Source organism: Notamacropus eugenii, chromosome 2 (genome assembly GCF_028372415.1).
Source record: "Notamacropus eugenii isolate mMacEug1 chromosome 2, mMacEug1.pri_v2, whole genome shotgun sequence".
Taxonomy (NCBI): Eukaryota; Metazoa; Chordata; class Mammalia; order Diprotodontia; family Macropodidae; genus Notamacropus; species Notamacropus eugenii.
Window position 1 is genome coordinate 8,580,127 of NC_092873.1, and position 11,187 is coordinate 8,591,313.

The 11,187-nt window shown below is 34.6% G+C and overlaps 2 long non-coding RNA genes across 2 annotated transcripts; both read right to left on the minus strand.

Moving 5' to 3' along the window:
- Positions 1 to 541: 541 nt before the first annotated feature.
- LOC140524334 (uncharacterized) lies at positions 542 to 2,202 on the minus strand. The gene is made up of 2 exons (XR_011973668.1): positions 2,155 to 2,202; positions 542 to 839 (listed from the first exon to the last, which is right to left on the minus strand). It is a non-coding gene; the product is annotated as an uncharacterized lncRNA (long non-coding RNA).
- Positions 2,203 to 6,890: 4,688 nt separating this feature from the next.
- LOC140524333 (uncharacterized) lies at positions 6,891 to 11,187 on the minus strand. The gene is made up of 3 exons (XR_011973667.1): positions 11,114 to 11,187; positions 10,140 to 10,202; positions 6,891 to 7,193 (listed from the first exon to the last, which is right to left on the minus strand). It is a non-coding gene; the product is annotated as an uncharacterized lncRNA (long non-coding RNA).

Sequence of the window (11,187 nt, forward strand, 5' to 3'; positions counted from 1 at the left end):
GCAAAAAACTGGGATTCTTATGAATTTTGCCTGGAGAAAGGCCTGATTTCTAAAATATATAGAAAACTGATTCAAAGTTGAGAAGAATACAAGGCCTTCCCCAATTGATACACATTGAAACGATATGAACAGGTACTTTTTAGAGGAAGTAATTAACGTTATGTATGGTGACAGGAAAAATGCCCTAAATCATTCTTGTTTAGAGAGATGAGAATCAAAACAATACGCAGTTAACTCTCCGTTGATGCACTAAGATGTTAGCAATCAGCAGCAAGAACTCATATATGTCGGACCAGTGTTCTCCAGTACACGAAATGGAAGGAAAAATACATCTGAAAGTAAGCTTGTCTTCTTTTTTAATTAAAAATGACAACTAGTTTAGCAATTGTATCTGAATAAGAAGTAAACCTGTCTTATCTATTATTTCTTAAATAGAAATTACATTATAATGTTCAACGATAGGTAATTAAAGTGTTCTAGCCAATTTAGTGGTCTCGAGAATTCCTGCAACAACTAACAATTTGAGGGACACTGTTAAAAATATAGTGAAATAAACGTTTTTAATAAAGGATTGTACAAACATATTTTCATACATATACACCTGGTGCATATTAAAACATGACAACATATTTTCGAAGTCAAGATTTTTTCACATTTGTATATTTAATGGAAAAGCAGTAAACATTGTCAAACATAGTTCATTTGATACATAAACATTATTTCTTCCTCTAAGCGTATTTCTGGATGCTAATTCATCTTTGACATTCTCAAGGATTTTTCAGTCTGTTGTCTATTGGAGAAGTCCGTCAAGGTTTGTAATCAAAGTTTATCAGTAGCTGCTGGGAAAGGAACGAAGGAAAATCAATTGACCTTATATATATGTATGTTTATATGTGTGTATGTATACACATACCACATATATGTATGTGTGTAATTCTTTACTTTTCCTTGGGACAAAGGATTCATTATATGAAGGAATTCTGTGTGTGAGAAGCATGAAAATTGTCACTGGTACAACTGAGCCTAAGAGTGTCCTGAGCCCTTTGAAGTGAAGGAAGTTGGTCATGGTGTCATAGGCAGCATGTATCTTATCATAGGGATGAGTTGAACTCAAGCTCTTGGGGAAGTCATCTACCCTACAAGGTGTTTTAAAGTTCAAACACAATGCTTTCAATGTTTCAAGTGCTATAATAAAGTTCATCTTCTTATTACACTTAAGATGTGTGTTGCCTTGATTTCAGCCAATTGTTACTATGATCTTCTTTTAAATTTTTGCTGTAGAAAACACTATATAAATAACAATCAGGATGGTGTTCATGAAAACCTCTTTACTTATGCTCATGTTGAACTTTACTTCCTACTTAAGTATGCTGATGTTTGCTTTTGAGTTCACCACACAATCAATCATGCCAATAATTTGATTTGCCTGTTTCAATAAAATAAAAACCACAATAGCAGTTAGCGGCAACTTCTTTGTATCTTTTGGTTAAACTGATAACCAGGGCGTCAATAAAAATTTTGCTTTGATTTTCAGTACTGTTGGTCATGGGACAAAGAGTGTCCATTGAGATTCTAACAATTATATTGATATTTGTAAACGGTTTTTCAATCCTGTCATTCTTAGTACCGTTTGCCCCCTGTCTCCTCACCCTTATGAAATCATCGTAGAATCACAGGATTAAACAGAACAATAGACTCTCAGCATTGAATATGACTTCAATAGCTTTCTAATCCAGACAGTCCTTAATCCTCTATCATCCTGAGGGCATTCGCCCAATGTGACTCATTTCTCATTTGAAGATCAGAAGGTGCTACCGAGAACTCAGCAGTATTCTTCCTTCTGTTTCATGGGATATGGTGGCCAAAGATTCATTACTTACTGAGCAGGCTTCAGCATCTGAGTCTCTCTTTAATTGACCAGGCTTCTCTTCTGAAAACAGACACAAGAGGGCTTGTGCCACCTTTCTAGCTTATTGGAAAGAAGCTGCTAAATCTTGCACTTCACCTGCAAAGAAGAGTCCCTGGTTGCATCAACGGGATGAAGAAGAGGGATGTGGAAATGAAACAGCACCTCTGTGGAAGTTTTCCACCATATTTAAAAATCAGGTATAGGATCTAAATATAACATTTTATTTGTGAGCTGTTAGAACATACCTTCATTGAGTTCCCTGGTTATATTTTCTTCCAACTCCTGTCACATCTGAAGTCAAATGAAAAACCAAGTCAGAACAGTGAGGTAAATGAGGAAAAAGGAAGTCAAGATAATACACAGAACTCAAAAAATCATATAAAGAATATAGACATTCAAAGAAATGACTAATAAAATTAAGACCTCAGTATATTTGATTTTAGACTTTCAACAGAAAAGCTACTGACGTAATAAATTAATATTATTATGAACACAATCATGAATTTCTCACGATTAAATGCAAAGAGACATGTGAACATTTTTTAGCACAGTAGTCATGTCTCAGGTTGGGAATACAATTTTCTTCTGTGTTGAGCAAATTGTGCCCTCTTTATTTTCATTGGATCAATATAACATTTTTCTCTAAAAATAAAATCAGTTTCATATCCTATGCTTCAAAATAGTTAATTTCAAACATTAAAATTGTCTTCATTAAGCTTCATTCTAAACACAAAATGACCCGTAAGAGGTCCTTAACAGAGAAGAAAATTCCTGGAAATGATGAAATACAATACATTATCGCCAAGGAAGGGCAGAGAGTACTGAATGAAAGCAGCTCCTCCATTGTCTGTTACATTCGAATTATTTCTTTATTCAGGCAGACACTGACTTCATTTGAGATTCAAAATACATGCATTCTCCTTGTGCAGATTTTAGAAACCACGCTAAGATAAATTCTATTTCCATCTTTAAGTTATAAAGAAGGAAGGAAAGATTGTTTCCTCATTCATTACTTCAATTCTTAAAACCCCTTCATAGATACAGGAAGAGAAGATGAAATGGGAAATCACTGTTGATAACGATTAAAGTGGTATAGTTTCCCTTTCAGGAGACAAATGAAATAGTTTGAATAGTATAGACAGATATGAGGTCACTCTTACAACATACACATACACCATTATTTGGACATTTTGTTTGTATTGAGTGTGACCTGGTGTGGAGTATGCCGACTTCTCATGTACTATAATTTTGTGCCTCCAATCTTATGGCCAGTATCGTAATTAGTTTTTCTGTTCTGTATTCTGCAAATGTGAAGTTCAAAATGGGTTTGTGGGAATTATTTCGTGTTTACTTAAGTAATGATAATGTCTGTTGCCTACGCAAGAGTCGAGAATGCCCTTCGGGCTGAACGTAAGGTTAATGTAAGGTTAATGGATCATGGGGGAAGAATTCAAGACCTCCCCATCCAGTAATGGGCCTCAGACATGTTTTGCTAATTTCTAACGAGGCACAGAGTCACAATAGTCTTGCCCTTCAGCCCTGAAAAGAGTATCTACGCTCTGAGGTGAGGGTTTATTTTGGGCCTTAGTATTTGGACTCTTAATAATCACTCTGAAGGCAGGAGTGTCCATACTCTGACTACTTCTTAAAGAGGCCTATTCAATGAATGAGCAAGGAGTCACCCTAAGGGAATACCTGTATAGCCATTGGCCTAAAAGTGCCAAGGTCTCCCATTGCATCTGTGGTCATCTCCAGGCTTCCTGAGGAATATCACTTCACTAGATTCAGATGGCTCTGGGGACGAAGTGATTCTATTGATGTTGCACAGCCCTCCCTCACTCAGAACAAATTCAAGTGTCATCAATTCTTTGATGGGAAGGTGTTCTTCGGGGATGAAGAAGAAACACATGTATGTGTCCATGGAGAAAAATATTCATAGCAGCTCTCTTTGTGGTGGCCCAAAACTGGAAATCAAGGCGATGACCATCAATTGGGGAACAGCTGTATAAACTGTGGTATTTAACGGTAATGGAATGTTAATGTACTATAAGAAATGATGAAGAGGAAGACTTTGAGAGACCTGGAAAAACTTGTATGAAATGATGCTGAGTGAAAGGAGCAGAACCAGAAATCCTTTTCGCACAGCACCAACCACAGTGTGTGAGAAATGTTTCTAGTGGACGTAGTCCTTCGTTGCAATGCAAGGACTTAAAAAATTCAGAATGGTCTCTTAAGGTAAAACGCCTTTCACATGCAGACAAAGAACTACGAAATTGGATCACAGAATGAAGGAGAATATTTTCTTTTGTATTATGTTTTCTTTTGTTTGATGATTTCTCCCATTCGTTTTAATTCTTCTAAGGAACACGAATAAGATGAAAATGAATTGAGTACGAATGTATGTATAGACCCCATATGAAATTGTATGTTTTCTCATGGAGGGCGGGTGCAGAGAGGAGGACGGAGAGGAAGGGATGAGAGAAAAATCTAAGATATATGGAAGTGATTGTAGAACACTGGAAACACATAAAATAATAATTAAAAAAGAAAAAAATGTTATTCCATCTTCTATCTCCAAGATATTCCAAAGACTTTCTCCCATGCCAGGCATATAATCCCACCTTCCCTGGGTCTTTCAGAATTCCCAGTATCTTTTGAAAGCTCAGTTCAAGTGCGTCCAAGTCCTATTTTAATTCCGAGTTCATTTGCCCACCGTGTAAAACAAATGACCTTGTAGGTAGTGTGTATATGCTTCGTACTTACTTAGATAAAAGCATAAATGGCTTTTAGTCCTTTTCAACGACATCCCTCCTTCCACGCAGTGGAGATGGTATTGAGACAATCATAGTTTAAGTCATTTTATGAATATTAACTTAACCGTTGGTAATTTCAGTGTAGGATGACTGAGAAATTGCTCTGTTATTGCAAAAAATCCTTAACACCCTTAATGAAGTCACCACAGTAAGGGAGAAGACAAAATAAAATTCTAGTGAAACTGAAAGATAGCTTAGAGGGATCGATCATTGTTGGTTTCACTACGTGCTCCAAAGCAACAAGATCCATCTTTCGCCATAATTGGCCATCACATACAGCAATGATTACGACAAGTCTTTATAAAAAGACCACCATGAAGATAATTGTTACCTCCATGCCAATAATGTGTTGAATAGAGCAAAGAAGAGACCTTCTGTGAGAAATAAAGAGGTATTATTCAAATCATAACTTCTTTTGATGTTTAGTGACTTCAGAAGAAAGATTGAAGAAAAGGGGATTCTAGAAGGTATGCTGAAAAACATAACTCACGTTTGAGAAATGAAAGAGAACAAAGGCTTTTACGATGATTTAGAATATTTCTCTGTCTGCATGTCTCTTCTGATGATTTTTTTCCAGAATTTGAAGGTAACTACCCAAAGCAAAAGAAAACCACACACAAAGAAGAAATGAAATTGGTTATTATGAGAAAAGAAAAGATTGATTCCTGGAAATGACATCAGAATCAGCTGACTACAGTCTGAATATAGACTAGTTGTTGTTTTTTTAATGGCAAAAATAAACTTCTATTCATAAGGGAATTATATGGTGATATAGATGCCCCAGCATCTATGGTGGTCCAAGCCATGAACAGAGAGCAAGTAAGACCATTGAGTAATATTGAGTACACCCATTTTCATAGATATAGTTGCAGAGAACAGAAGGGTGAAACAAATTGTTGATTAAGGAGCTGCAGAAGTAAGAACACATGTATAGATCTTACGCCACACGATTCAATGAAATAAAATGAAGTGAAGGTGAGCTGATTGGCAAAGGGAAGGAGTGATTATAATTCCTATCTATGTACAAGTGAAACAAAGTGGTCAACTATGGCTTAATAAGGAGACTTTCTCATGAAAGTTTTCCTAAAAATTGCAAAACTATCTGTTTTCAAAATGAACGTTTTAATTAAAACTTCACAATGAAGACATGTTTATTAACTTTTATTCATGTTTCCTTATCATATCTAAATCACTCAGAAGATTACAAGCCATTGACCCAAAATGTTTAATCATTTCATCTTCCCTGAGTGATTAACACATTCAGTACATATATTTTTAAGGCATTTTAATTGTGTCTTTAAAAAAAATGAAACATTTGCTGTATTGAATGTTGACTGCATTACATTTATCATGTTGGCTCTGGGAGGTCCTTAGAATTAGGCACGTTTTATAAAGGGAGAGAAAGATGCCATAGATATGCAATACCTTTTAAGTTTCTAATCTTAGTTGAAGAAAATACGCATACAAATAGAAACTAATAACTAAATTAGGACGTAATTCTTTATATTATATGTGATGACTTTGCCAAAGATTTCTCTACAGTATTGAATAAAAAAAATGTGTTGATATGGGTATGGCTTTTTGTGTTTATATAGATGTTGAAGACGTTCTAAAAAAAAGCAGAAGGATCACAGAAAGACTGTGTTTTAAGTGTTAAGATGCCAGTACCATGGGAAAACAATCAGAGGAGAAAAAACCCATGTTTAAGAACTGGTTAATGAGGAAACAGAATTCATTTTAAGGAATATGAGCGGCACTAGTCCCGGGTACATAAAATGTGTTCATTTATGTATGGCTACAACTGAGGATGTAACAGATGGCATAGGATAGTTGATCCATAAAAACATAAGTACATTTGCATGCATAAAATTTAAGTATCTGGCAATTGTTCTTCCAGTAGAGTTGTTACCTCCGCAAATTTGCATGGAGTGTTTCTTGTGTTAAGAAGAACACCACGGGATTAATCCCATCCACTGTAATCTCCAATTGTAGTGATCTCTCCCTTTTATAAATACTTATGTGTATATCATTCCCTCAATAGTTGTTTATGTGTTATCTTATATTAAAAATGAAATTCCTCTATTTTGCATTGGCTTCCTATTGAGGCTGCAGATTCTTCAAGAAGAAAGGGCATGTCTTACACAAAGCCTTTGCAACCTACTGAGGACCTACTATAGTGCAATTAGCATAATTAACATGCACTAGTTGATGATGTAAGTTTTGAACAAGGAAGAAACTGTAATTTGACTGAAAGCTGACATACTGAAAACTTGCATGCTCTGGGACATTAGACGAAAAAGGGTGCCAGTTTTCCCTGATCACAAATAAAATGAGGTAATTTGTACTGCCAAAGATGGACTCCAACTTATTGCTTCCTTGCTTTACCTTCGAGGGCTCGGTCCACACCTAGTTTTTTGACTGCAGCCTGAAGCCAAAAGCTTTGGAAGGTTATTATTTCCATCAGTGTGCTCCTAAAAGAAGGAGGGAAATGAAGACAATGAGTGATAGGGGAGTTAAATGGAAAACAAAGCTTATTTCTTTGCTATACTGATTTCTGAAACTTAGAAAAATTTCTGAAACATGAAAATGCAAAAGAAAAAAGTTTCCATAGGAATGAGACTGGCCCTCACAATAATTTCTTAGTTAAGACAAGTAAACTGAAATGAACCAGGTGAAGAGAACACTTTTTTAAAATTAGGAAGTGCTTATGAAAATGTGGGAGGCCGTGATTAGTTTAACATAATCGACAATGGTCACTATGTTTTTGGAGCAGAGACAGTAGCATTTATCAAGTGTCTAATATGTGCCTAAAATAAAGGCCACAAAGCTAAGAGATTTACAATTATTATCTCTTTTGATTCTTACACCAATCCTGGGAAACAGCTGTTGTTATTATCCCCCAAATGAGAAAGATTAAATGACTTGTATCACACAGATAGCATCTGAGGCAACATTTGATATCAGATCTTTCTAACCCCAGGCTCAACTTTCTATGCATAATTCCTTCAAAGTACCTCTAAGTGGAAAAGAATCTCATCCTCAAAAATTCTGTTTTTGACCACATTGGCTTAAATTTCACTTACTTTATCACGTATGATGGATACTAGGCTGAAAATGTTTTGAAGAACATCGCTATTATCCACTTCCATACTTTTTTGGTTGGCATAATGATGAATAGCATACATAATTACATACAAATATGGGAAAGCAACCGAGAATGGAGAAATCTACTTGATGGTAATAAAGTGAACTCTTTAGGAAAATTTGACTGCAATGTTATTCTACGCTTAACTTTGCCTTCATTGTAACAATTTCCAAAAATAATAATAGTAACGATACAATAATTATATATGGAATATGTATTTTGCCATTGAGGGCTCTGGGAAATTGAAAATTTGTTTAAAAAAATCAGACTAGAAAAACTCAAAGTGCTTTAGTCCAAATGTCACCTTGCAACAATTTTAATTTTAGCTTAACTTTCAACTCATGGCAAAATCCACAAATAAATCTTTCGTTTTCTTCTTCTTGTTCTTATTCTTCTACTGCTAGTACTACTGCTAATACTCGTACTCCTGCTACTAGAATTACTGCTACCACTACTATCACAACTACTCGTACTACTTTTACTACTACAATAATAAAATTACTTCTACTGCTAACATGCTGTGAAAAGGAATTCTTTCAAAAATGACAAAGTATAAGTAATCCCTGTCTTGTAGGAACATTTTTCTAGTTGAGTTACAAAGACTTAGAAAAAAGAAATGATAGTTTGATAACAGATGTGAACACCATAATGAATATACACTTAAATCCTAAATTATGTGCTATCTGATGACACGTGGAATTCAGGAGATTAAGAAGTCAAGACAGGTGAAAAGTCCAAAAAGGAGCCTGGGAAAACATTCAGTCAAAAGTCTCTTGAAGTTGAAGAGTAGAGTAGGAGGAGTTGTTGTAGTAGTGGTAGCGGTAGTAGTGGTAGTAGTAGTAGCAGCAACAGTAGTACTAGTAGTACTAGTAGTAGGGGTAGCATTGGCAGTAGCATTAGTAGTAGTAGTAGTAGTTTTCAGAACGTTTATAATATTGGTGAAAAAAGAGAAACATCATACTGAATATACTTTTCATTAATCAGGGACAAATTATTAATTGCGTAATTTGATTTTAGTTTTATTTTTTTGCTTCTGTAGTTTTTTCTGATCTTCATTATCAATTCGATAAAATGATGTGACTTGCTGTGAAACTACTGTCTGCAAATGATATTTGAGGGAAAGACGAAATTTTGTTGCAGGTATCTGACTTTAGCCTGATAGAAATATGTCCAAATAATTTCTATTACTGATTTCATAAATCAAGATTATCTTCCAGAGTCTGCAATTTTGGACACTGTGCAAGAATAAGTGTCAAAGCAATAAAAAAAAATGGAGATAAATGAAAAAATCCTAGGGAAGCACAATTAAAAAATAAGATCAGTAACACACAAAAGTTAATGCTACATGCATAAACATAATCCTTTTGAACAGAATTACTGTCCTCAGTTTTACAGAAAAGTGGTGGTTCGTGTTTGGAATTTCACTAAAAATATGATACAATCTTTAGTGTTTCAAAAATTAGTTCAGAGAAGTCTGAGTTGCAACTACTCGGATTGTTCAGCATGGTTACATTCTTGTAAAACATGTAGTGGTAATATGCTCTAGTATCTCAAAAGAGATGTCTGATTTGAATTGTGATATTATTCCTAGCATGACATTGTAGAATTTTTCTTAAGTTTTAGCACTTCAAATAATTTATTCCATTACAGTATTAAAATGGAACATTAGGAATATTGTTAGAAGAATAAATTTATCAGTACTTCTGCATTAATGATTACCCCTATCAATATTTATTGTCAAAATTTCATGCAGTACATAATTTCTTTCAGCAAAGTGAGCCATCTAGCCTAAAAGATGATTTTAAAATTTTATTTGTATAATTTCATTTTTTATTTTATTTTTTATTTAAGATTATTGTCATTTCTTTATTTAATTATGCTTATTTTATTCCACTGATTTATTACATTCATATTAACTTAGAGACTATTATGTCATTATTTTCTTATCATATGTCATATTATTGGTTCTCATGCTCCTTTCTTACATAGCAGAATTTTTAAAATAAAGTTAAAAATGTCTACCTGCTGAAAATTCAAATTCCTCAATTATTTTGATCAAAATTACTTTAACTTCCATTTCTGAAAGTTAAATGCTTATCAGATACATTATTTAAAGATCTACCTCTGCTCAGCTTTCTCATTTTCATATTTACATGTTTGCTTTTTAAATTGGTTACATTCACTGATTTAACCATTTTTTTCTCTCTTCTATCACAAGAACTTCCTTTTTAGTATCAGCATAAACTCTATTGAAGAGATCAAGAAACTGTACCTGGGCAAGACTCAATAGCTTTTCTTGAAGGATGACTGTCTTTTGGGTGTCTTCATGCTGTAGCTGAAGGAACATATTTGAACACTGAATTTGGGCATGTATTTCTTGGATAAGGTCGTTTTTGACAAGATGTATTTTTGCGTATTTTTTCCCAATTTATTTATTTATTTTTAATCTTCAACATGCATTTCCACAAGATTGTGAGTTTTAAATTTTCTCCCCATCTCTCCCCTCCCCCACCCCAAAACAGTGTACATTCTCATGACCCCTTCCCCCAGTCTCCCCTCCCTTGTATCACACCCCTTCCTTCCCATATCTCTATATTCTCTCTTTTCCAGTAGGGCAAGATACATTTCTATACCCCATACAGTTTTCTACACCCCATTACCTGCATTTCTTATTTCCCAGTTATGTGAAAAAACAATTCACAAGAGTCATTTCTAAAACTCCTCAAAACTGATTGTTTGTAATTACTTCCTCCTCCCATTTACCCTCCCTTCTGTCATCTCCCAAACCCTACTTATCCCTTTCCCCCGTACTTTCCTGTAGTGTAAGATAAATTTTCATGCCAAATTGAGTTTGCATGTTCTTCCCTCTTTAAATCAAACGTGATGAGAGCAAGCTTCACTTTTTTCCTCTCACCTCTGCCTTACCTTAATTTTATTTATTTAGATATCATCCCTTCCTATTTAAGTCAATCTCTGCCCTCTCTCCCTCTCTCTCTCCCTCTCTCTCTCTTTCTCTCTCTCTCTCTCTCTCTCTCTCTCTCTCTCTCTCTCTCTCTCTCTCTCTCTCTCCCTCTCTCCATATATACATATATATTTACTTATGTGTGTGTGTGTATGTGTGTGTATAATCCCTTCCACTACCTAAATACTGAGAAGAGTTTCAAGAGTTACAAATATTATCATTCCATGTAAGAATGTAAATATTTCAGGTTAGTATATAACTTATGATTTCTCTTCACTGTTTACCTTTTTATACTTCTCTTGATTCTTGTGTTTGAAAGTCTAATTTTCTATTCAGCTCTGGTCTTTTCGTCAAGAAT